General features: G+C 46.5%; 1 protein-coding gene and 1 long non-coding RNA gene across 3 annotated transcripts in view; one reads left to right on the forward strand and one right to left on the reverse strand.

Moving 5' to 3' along the window:
- The window catches only part of LOC116527389, a 52,722-nt gene extending 48,163 nt beyond the window's left edge, over positions 1-4,559 (forward strand). The window contains exon 4 of the long non-coding RNA XR_004258524.1: positions 3,672-4,559. This is a non-coding gene — a long non-coding RNA (uncharacterized LOC116527389). The remainder of the gene's footprint in view (positions 1-3,671) is intronic.
- The window catches only part of BLVRA (biliverdin reductase A), a 46,662-nt gene extending 41,670 nt beyond the window's left edge, over positions 1-4,992 (reverse strand). The window contains exon 1 of one of the 2 annotated variants that reach the window (XM_032244407.1): positions 4,970-4,992. The gene's annotated coding sequence lies outside the window, so the exon portion shown is untranslated. Of the gene's footprint in view, positions 1-4,580; positions 4,709-4,969 lie in introns of those variants that run through there. The other variant, XM_032244404.1, reaches the window with a different exon arrangement.
- Between the last annotated feature and the right edge of the window lie 4,734 nt (positions 4,993-9,726).

Consider the following 9,726-nt stretch of genomic DNA (forward strand, 5'->3'; position numbering starts at 1 on the left):
GGCAGATGAACTTAGATGGCCCTTAGGTTCTTTTTCTGTGCTAACATGCTATCACTTTAACCCACTTTACTTCTTTTTTGGGGGGAGGTTCTCTTTCAGTTTAACTTTCTTGGTGTCTGGCTTGGTTAACTGAAGGTTTTTAGCTTCTCTTCTGGCTCTGCAGGGAAACTAGGTTGAGGCTCAGGTTGCAGTCATCAAGGCCCCAGGCACAAAAGTGCCAGAGCTTTTCCTTGGCACTCTGCCAAAGAGAAGCCAGTCTCTTCCTCACCCCACCTTTCCACCCGCCCCCATCTGCTCTATGTCTCTTATCTTCCTCCTCCTGACCACTTCGAAAGCTTCTACCTTTTACTGAAATGAGGTCAATTACTTTCACTAAAGCCTACCGTATTTAAACTTAGAAGGGCATAATCATGTTTGAAAAGAGCTGCTTATTAACTCAAATATTTGTAGAACAATGTGCAACTCAATTTCAAAATTGGGTTGACAGCAGGACTTTTCTGGAGTTCTTGGGCATGGACCGCCCCCAGAAGGTCCAGGTCCTAACTATGCTCCCTTATTGCTGAAAGACGAGTTCTGCCCAGCCGAGTGCTACAGGTACTGCCTACACAGGCACAACTCACAAGTGCGGGGTGGGCAGGTGAAGGACTACAAATCTTCCACACAGCCAAAATATGTGTGGGTCTAACTTTTGTGTCTAACATTTTAATAGCTCAATAATTATGCTTTCAAAGATCCCTAGAGAGAACATCTTTCTTCAGCAGACCAAGATTTTTTACAAGCAAGATTTCACAATGTGTTATCTGCATCCTCAATATGAATTACATGAAAAATTGTATTCTCTACACTGACTGTATCAGGTTCTTTCACTCTTTTGTTTTCCCTCAGATTTTTTTAAGGTGCTCCAGGTTCTCAGATTTCAGGTGAGGAACTTCAAGGCCTTTTCAAAGTCTGAGGTTTTCTGAATTTGTAAAAGAGAAACAGGTTTTCTGAATTTGTAAAAGAGAAACAGCTAAGTTAGAAGAAAAAATCATACGTGCAAGTGCGAGGTAAATAAGATATCCAACGATTTACTAAGGCATCAGCGAATATTTGTTTTAGCACAACAGACAGCACACATGAACTGAAATAGGGTGGACAGAAAACAAACAAAAACCTAAAGAAATCCTGTAGCACCTAAAAAGAGACACGTCTGGAAATATATACATCAAAATATTAACAGTAATTATATCTCTGAGTGGTGGAACTTTTAGTGACTTACTTTCTTTTTGCTTTCCTGTATACTTTAAACTCCTCTATAAAGGTTAGCATAATTATTCAAAACTCTAAAAAACATTACAAATTATGCCACATTCACTGACTGCATCCCTCCTGGCCCCAATTCCTTAATTAAACAAACTTTCACAGGGCAATAACATATCAAGGTGCTCTGATAATGAAGTCCAAGAAAATTTTCCCTATAGTTGAGATTCAGGAAAGGCTCTGCTTCCTTCAAGGCCATTAACCTTTGGGGGATCAATGAATGAATGAATGAAGTAGCTATGTATGTTTTACTTTCAAATGATAAGAACCATGTAACTGACCAAGTTTATCTTTCTAGAAACAAATTTGGGACTCAACTACAAAAATACAGGCCTGCACTGACCTATAAGGGAGCAGCTAGACAGAATGGCTATTGAAATGTAAATTAATTAAATAGAGCATATTTTCATAATCACAGAAAATTCTATTGGATGGCACTTTATTCTTTTTTCCCTTGGACTAATTTATTGTACTTATACTTTCTCTCATCTCAATTCCTGGTCATATTTATCTTCTATTTATTTGTTACTATTCAATGTGATTTTGTTGCAAATGACCTTAATTCCTTTGTGGAACAATTTGGGGCACTGTACTTTTGAAATATCAGTGTGTATATATATCACTGTTCCTGAGAGTTCAACCTTGGTTTCTGACCAAGGCAGATCTAGCAGCTCATAGAACGTAGCTATTTGCTCATAGCTGAAAGACTCAACAGAGGCTGGGTGAAGTGGCTCACGCCTGTAATCCCAGCACTTTGGGTGGTTGAGGTGGGTGGATTTCTTGAGGTCTGGAGTTCGAGACCAGCCTGGCCAACATGGTGAAACCCCGTCTCTACTAGAAATACAAAAATTAGCAGGTGTGGTGGCACAGACCTATGATCCCAGCTACTAGGGAGGCTGAAGCAGGAGAATCACTTGAACCCGGGAGGCGGATGTTGCAGTGAGTCAAGATTGTGCCACTGCACTCCGGCCTGGGCGACAAGAGCAAGACTCTGTCTCCGGGGGGGGGGAATATATATATATATATATATACATATATGTGTAAATAAATAAATATATAAATTAGCTGGATATGGTGGTGTAACCTCAGCTACTCAGGAAGCCGAGGAATGAGAATCACTTGAACCCAGGAGGCAGAGGTTGCAGTGAGCCGAGATGGTGCTGCTGCGCTCCAGTCTGAACCACATAGGAGACTCTGCCAAAAAAAAAAGGACTCCTTTGGGAGGCCGAGGTGGGCAGATCACAAGGTCAGGAGTTTGAGACCAGACTGGCCAACATAGTGAAACCATGTCTCTACTAAAAAAATACAAAAATTAGCTGGGCATGGTGGCATGCACCTGTAATCCCAGCTACTTGGGAGGCTGAGGTGGGAGCTTGCTTGAACCAGGGAGGCGGAGGTGGCAGTGAGCAGAAACCACAAAACCGCACCCCGTTTGGGGTAAAAGAGAAAGACCCCACCTCAAAAAAAAAAAAAAAAAAAAAGACTCAAGAGAACATTGTCAGGAACTAAGCTCCCCTGTCACAAAGGGACTATATTCAGTGTTTTTTCTTTTAAATAAACAAAAAGGTATACACTGTCCATTAATGAAAAGTTTTACTATTTGATTAAAGCTTAATTTGAAGCTGAGTAATGAAATGTCTTTTTCAAATTCCAAAATATATGACTATCAACTTGTTTCTAAATCTTATATGATTTATGACAAAAAAAAATGGCCCAACCTGTTACTACTGATACATATATACGATCATGTTATCAGAGTCCTGGATATGCCAAGGAGAATCAGGAATAAAAATGCTGCCACTGTGATTCCCTGCCAGCCCATGGCACTGGTGGAGTGTCACCTCTACATAGAAGCCCATGCAATTCTGAGTGTTTTACCAGATTTTCAGTTCTGTAAAAAATGACTGGGAGTAATAAGCAGTGTAGATCAAAAGGGAAAAACAATTAGGACAGAGATGAAAATTAATAAATGTGGTCCAAAGTTGCAGATCTTTGACTTTAATCAGATGCTAACTGGGTAGGCAGCGGGTACAGAGAGTAAAAAAGTAAAGATCACATATGAAATGTGGGAAAACACACTAAGAATTATTTCTAAAAGTTCAAGTATAATTAGAGCACCTTTCGTAATTTTTAGCTCTCTGGCTACACAATCTGTCTGATACTTTGTCTAATATTTGACTTAAGTTTGTATTTTTATGGAGTGCATAACATTAAGGGAAGGATGAGCATATTTATCAATACAATGTTTTGGGAAATAATTAGCAATATACCAATACCTTTATTTCCATAATTTAAATAACTTCCTGGAAATCGTACTATAGGAGCTACATTAATGATGAAAAAATTTCAGCACAGTATTGCTTGCTTTGTAGGTGGTGATTATGACTAACAACATTTACTGAATCCTTCCCATGCTGAAAACCCTATTGTAAGCTATTTATGCTCGCTAAGTCATTTATTCTTCAGGGCCATTTAACCAAGTAAGCATTATGATTATCCCCACTTTTACAGGTGAGAAAATTGAGGCACCAAGATTAGATCGCACAGCGGTATAATAGGATGGAAAACTCCTATCATATAACGAGCGTTAAGTGAAAAAAATTAGTATCCAAAACTGTAACTCTGATGCTGCAAATCCTTTTTATAATTTAAGTAGTTTACAAATACCCTAATTATTAGCCCTATTTCTGAGCACTTCATATGTAGAGTGCACTTTACAGAACACTGTCGTGTAATCCTCACTCCGTAAACGAAGTAAGTGATAGTTTCCAGTTTCCAAAGAGGAAAGCGGAGCTAGGAGAGGCCAAGTGCCTGCGCGGCGCCACAGGGTTCGTCCCCGCGGAGCGGACCTCAGGGCATCCGGGGCAGGTCCCGGCGGAGCTCGCGGCCCCGCGGTGGCGACGCCCGGGCCCAGCCGCTCGCGCTCCCGGAGCCGCCGGACTGCGCGGCACGCGGACGCCGAGCCTGCCCGCCTGGGTCTACATAAAAACCGCAGCCACCGGCAGTCTTAACAGAAATGGAGACTTAATTTTTGAGACTGTCTTTTGTGTATTTGAGAAAGCCCCTCGTCCGGATCCGGGCCGCGGGGCCTCTGACCGCGTCCTCGCGCCGGGCCCGGGCTGGGCGGGGCGGGCGGCGCCTAGGCTGCGTCCCGGCTCTGGCTGCGCGGGCCCGGGCCTCCCGCGGGCCTGGGGCTTCGAGCTCAGGCCGAGCGCTCTATGGAAGCCGCGCGCGACCCCCGCTCCCCCGCGTGCGACCCCCGTTCCTCGCGCGCACCTCACCTGACCGGTGCACCGCTCTCCGTGCAGCCTCCGGGCGTCGCCGGCTTTGCGGACCGGGGCGGGATCCCAGCTCCGATTGGCTGCCCGGCTGGGTGGCGGGGACCGGGAGGGGACGGGAGGTGGAGGGGAAGGGAGAGGACGCGAAGGGGAGGGAGGGGCCCGGCCTCGCGCGTTCGCAAGTGAGATGCGGGCCTCTGCGCCCTGGGCCTGGCGCCTGGGGCCGTGAGAACCGTCCGTGCGCCTGCCCTGTTCTCTGCACCCAGCTTGGTGGCGAGAGTGGGTGGTAGGTGCTCGCCGATCGGAGGGCGTAAGGAAGTGGCCGAGCCCCTCACGGTGTGCCTGGCCCCGGCGTGGGGGTGTCGCATCCTTCTTATCCGCCCCCCACTTACCACGTAGAACCCACTGGGTCCCTTTGGTATTAGTGGCCCCGGCCCGACTGACCCGACGCCGAGGCTTACTTGAGTTCTTCGTGTAATTGTGAGGAGCGGAGTGAATATTCCAGGAGGCTGGTGTCCTGCTCTTGGGTAGCTAGGAAGTGAACGGTGTCCTAGGGAACTGCCTGGGCTCTTATCCTCCTGGGAATGGGCTTGTTGGGGATCCTGACGTAGTAAAAGCCAGGGAGCTTCTAGCCTAGCAGGGCTGGGGGAGAAACTAGGGAGAGGGGTGGATTAGGCTGAAGAACAGAGATCTCTTTGATCTTAAAAGCAGCGTTCTGACTGGTAAGGTTGACCGGCATTTCGCCCTCCAAAAAAAGTTCTTGTACTTTATTCCATGACCTGACAAGCCTGTTTAAGTGAGGTTTTGTTGGGTGCAGAGAGAGAAGGCATGGCTTCGAATTTATCTCCAGGCGGGGCTTGTCTCCTGAACTCCATGCTTCTCTATCCAGATGCCTAGTTAATACCTCCTCTTGGATCTCTAAAATAAATTTCGATCTCAACACATCCAAATCGGTGCCCTTGATGTCTTCCCCATAACATCACCGTCTCAATGGCAACTCTGTCTTCCAGGTGTTAAGGCCAGAAACCTTGCTGTTACCCGGCACTCAACTTTCTCTCACATTTCGCCTCCAGGGCCCAAAAATTTTGTTGGTTGGACCTCCCTAGCATACTCAGACCCTGACCACTTCTTACCTCTGCCTCCATCATCTCCCACCTTGGTCATGATAGTGGTCTCTTCCCTGATCTCCCTGCAGTCTGTCCCCATACAGCAGCCAGAGTGACCCAAAGAAAGCCAAGTCAAATTCCTCTTCTGCTCGAAACCTTCCCAGTGGTTTCCCAAACTCAGAGTAAAAGCCAAAGCCCTGCGTGATCGCTCCTCTGTTACCTCTGCAGCCTCATCTGCTACTGCCTCCCTACTGCCTCGCTCTGCTCCAGTCACTCTGGCCTCGGTGCTATTTCTTTTTTCTTTGGAGATGTAGTCTCGCTCTGCCGCCCATGATGGAGTGCAGTGGCACGACCTCGGCTCACTGCAACCTCTGCCTCCTGGGTTCAAGTAATTCTCCTGCCTCAGCCTCCCGAGTAGCTGGGATTACAGGCATGCACCACCACACCCAGCTAATTTTCTTGTATTTTTAATAGAGACGAGGTTTCACCATGTTGGCCAGACTGTTCTCAAACTCCTGACCTCAGGTGATCTGCCCGCCTTGGCCTCCCAAAGTGCTGGGATTACAGGCGTGAGCCAACACACCTGTCCCCTCCATGCTACTTTTTGCCCAAGGCAGACAGGGCTTTGCTGCAGGGTCTTTGCATGGGCTTGCCTCTGTTTGGAATGCATGACTACTTCTCATGCTTACTGATCTTTGCTCAAATCCTGCCTCATTGAGAACTACCCTGACCACTCCATTCAAAATTGCCACCTGCCCTGCTCCTGACTTATTTATTTAGCTCCTGATTGAATTTATTCGTTTATTTAGCTTATTGTTTATTATCTGTCTCTTCTATCCACCCCTCCCTGCTGCTGACCCTTGGCCCATGATATGTCCTTTTTCAGAAAAATAACTGCCACTAGAGAGGTACCATATTTTCACTGGCAAGGCCTAGGACATAAGCCAAACTCTGGGGTCTGAATGTGTAGTCACTTGAAATAAACCACAAGAGGAAAGAGTGATTCCCCAAAAAGGCATGCTGACTGCTGCTGCTAGGAGAAGGGATGCTGGCTAGGCAAAACCACAGATGTTCACTTGCTGAGTCAGACCAGTACACCCAGAGGAGCTCTGGGAAAGTCCGTGAGAGGGGCCCCCTATGCCCTTGAGAGCAGAGTTTAAGACCTCTAACCCCCTCACTTTTTTGTAATGATGTGTTATGAATGCATTAATTTATCTTATCCTTCTAAAGTCTGGTTTTGTATTCAGTTTCTACTTTTTGAGTAAAAGCTTCCCGTTCTACAAAGTGGCAACCCTCTTCAACCTGAAGAACTTTGTGGGAGGTTAGGGGGCAGTAAGACTGCTGTAGGCCGCAGGTGACAGAAACCCTACCCAAACAGATTAATAGTCAGGAAGTGTATTAAGTCTCCAGCTCCATTCTGTTGTCGTTCTCTCAGCTCTTTTTCCCCATGTGTAACAAGATATGAAAGTATAGATTTTGATTTGGACAAGATACACGAATGTGAAATTCTAGGAACAGATATCCAAGGATATAAAAAGGAATCAGGTGGAACCACCTGTAATTCCAGCACTTTGGGAGGCCTAGGCGGACAGGTTGCTTGAGGCCAGCCTGGGCCTCATATCAAGACGCTGTCTCTACTAAAAATACAAAAGATAGCCAGGTATGGTGGCATGTGCCTGTAATCCCAGCTAAGCTGGGAGGGAGGCTGAGGCATGAGAATCACTTGAACCCGGGAGACAGAGGTTGCGGTGAGCCAAGATTGCACCAATACACGCCAGCCTGACAAAATGAAACTCACTCTGTCTCAAAGTAAATAAATAAAAGTTAAAAAATCAAATAAATAAATAAAAAGGAATTGAAGAGTGAAAGGAGGGTTGGGTAAAGAAATCTCTGATGGAGGCCAGGTGTGGTGGCTCATGCCTGTAATCCCAGCACTTTGGGAGGCTGAGGCAGGTGGATCACTTGAGGTCAGGAGTTTGAGGTCAGCCTGGGCAACATGGTGAAACCCCGTCTCTACTAGAAATACAAAAATTATCTGGGCACTGTGGGGCATACCTGTAGTCCCAGCTACTCAGGCGCTGATGCAGGAGAATCGCTTGAACCAGAATGGCAGAGGTTGCAGTGAGCTGAGATCTCCCCATTTCACTCCAGCCTGGGCGACAGAGAGACTCTGTCTCAAAAAAAGAAAAAAGGGCTGGGCATGGTGGCTCATGCCTGTAATCCCAGCAGTTTGGGAGGCTGAGGTGGGCAGATCACCTGAGGTCAGGAGTCCAAGACCAGTCTGGCTAACATGGTGAAAACCCATCTCTACTAAAAATACAAAAAGTAATTTAGCTGGGCATGGTGGCACCTGCCTGTAATCCCAGCTACTTGGGAGGCTGAGGCAGGAGAATCGCTTGAACCCGAGAGGCAGAGGTTACAGTGAGCTGAGATCACACCATTGGACTCCAGCCTGGGCGACAAGAGCAAGACTCTGTCTCAAAAAAAAAAAAAAAGGAAAGGAAAGAAAAAAGAAACCTCTGATAGAGCTTTTGCTGTGCTGTGAGTCTGAGTTTACCTCCTCCCCACTGAGGGAAGCTTCGGGCAGCCCGTTTCCTTCACTTCCTGCCTACAGGCTTCCAGTCATTTGGGGAGCTTGTCAGGGATGTTGGTGCACATGGAGACTCTCTGGTCTGTCATTTACCTCCCACCTGAAAAAGGCAGGTAGTGTGGCTGTCAGTCCATACATGCAGAGGGGTCCCAGGATGCATTTGTGTTTCCCATGGATAAGATATGGATTGTGCAGGAGACAGTTCCCTTGGATCTGGTCCAGTAAGGCTGCCTGGATGGGCAGGAAGCTGTCGGTGAATGCTAGATATGTAGAGGTGAGGAAGAAGTCACAGTATATCTGCCCAGGGAGAATTGCTGGAGAGAGATCCAGCATGGTCATCTCCAAGGAGTTTATGAATGCTACAGTCCAAAAAAGAACATAATGTATTGTCATAGTCCATTCAGGCTACTATAACAAAAAACCTTGGACTGGGTAATTTATAAACAGCAGAAATTTATGGCTCTTAGTTCTAGGGGCTGGGAAGTCTAAGATCAGGGTGCCAGGAGGTTCAGTGTCTGATGAGGGCTTACTACATCCTACATGGTGCAAGGGGCAAGGCAGCTCCCTTCAACTTTTTTTTTTTTTTTCCTGAGACGGGGTCTCACTCTGCCACCCAGGTTGGAGTACAATGGCTCATCAAAGCTCACTGCAGCCTCTGGCTCCTGGTGGAGCCCACTGAGTAGCTGGGATTATAGGTGTGTGCCACCATGCCCAGCTAATTTTTAAAGTTTTTTTGTGGAGACGAGGCCTCACTATATTGCCTGCACTAGTCTTGAACTGGTGCACTCAAGAGATCCTCTGCTTTGGCCTCCCAAAGTGCTGAGATTACAGGTGTGAACCACCACACCCAACCAAGATGTTGTAGTTTTGAAAGCATCTCAGGCAGAAGCAGGACAGTGCAGTATCCTGCATGCATTACTCTATTTATGAAACCCTCTGGGATGCCACCAGGGAAGCGGGTCACTGAGTAACGTTCTGCAAGGACAGGTAGAAATAATTATCTAGAAAAAAAAAGGAGAATACGTGTAAATGTGAACTTATTTATAGATGCAGGTGACAGAGGTTTGAAAACATCAGAAAAATATGCATCTTCTAAAATTTTCAATGTGGGGAACACACAGTGGGGGAAACATTCCCATATTTTCCATTATAGCAGAAAAAAACCCATATACCCTTGACAGGGGTGCATCTGGATTCCCTTTAAGATTTGAAGGAATGGCCAAGGGCAAATTGGCTCACGCCTGTAATCCCAGCACTTTGGGAGGTTAAGGTGGGGGATCAGCTGAGGTCAGGAGTTCAAGACGAGTCTGACCAACATGGAGAAACCACATCTCTATTAAAAATACAAACTTAGCCAGGCGTGGTGGCACATGCCTGTGATCCCAGCTACTCGGGAGGTTGAGACAGAAGAATTGCTTGAACCTGGGAGGTGGAGGTTGAGGTTAGTTGAGAT

This window comes from Sapajus apella, unplaced genomic scaffold (genome assembly GCF_009761245.1).
Source record: "Sapajus apella isolate SASKATOON/1434 unplaced genomic scaffold, GSC_monkey_1.0 scaffold54, whole genome shotgun sequence".
Lineage (NCBI taxonomy): Eukaryota > Metazoa > Chordata > Mammalia > Primates > Cebidae > Sapajus > Sapajus apella.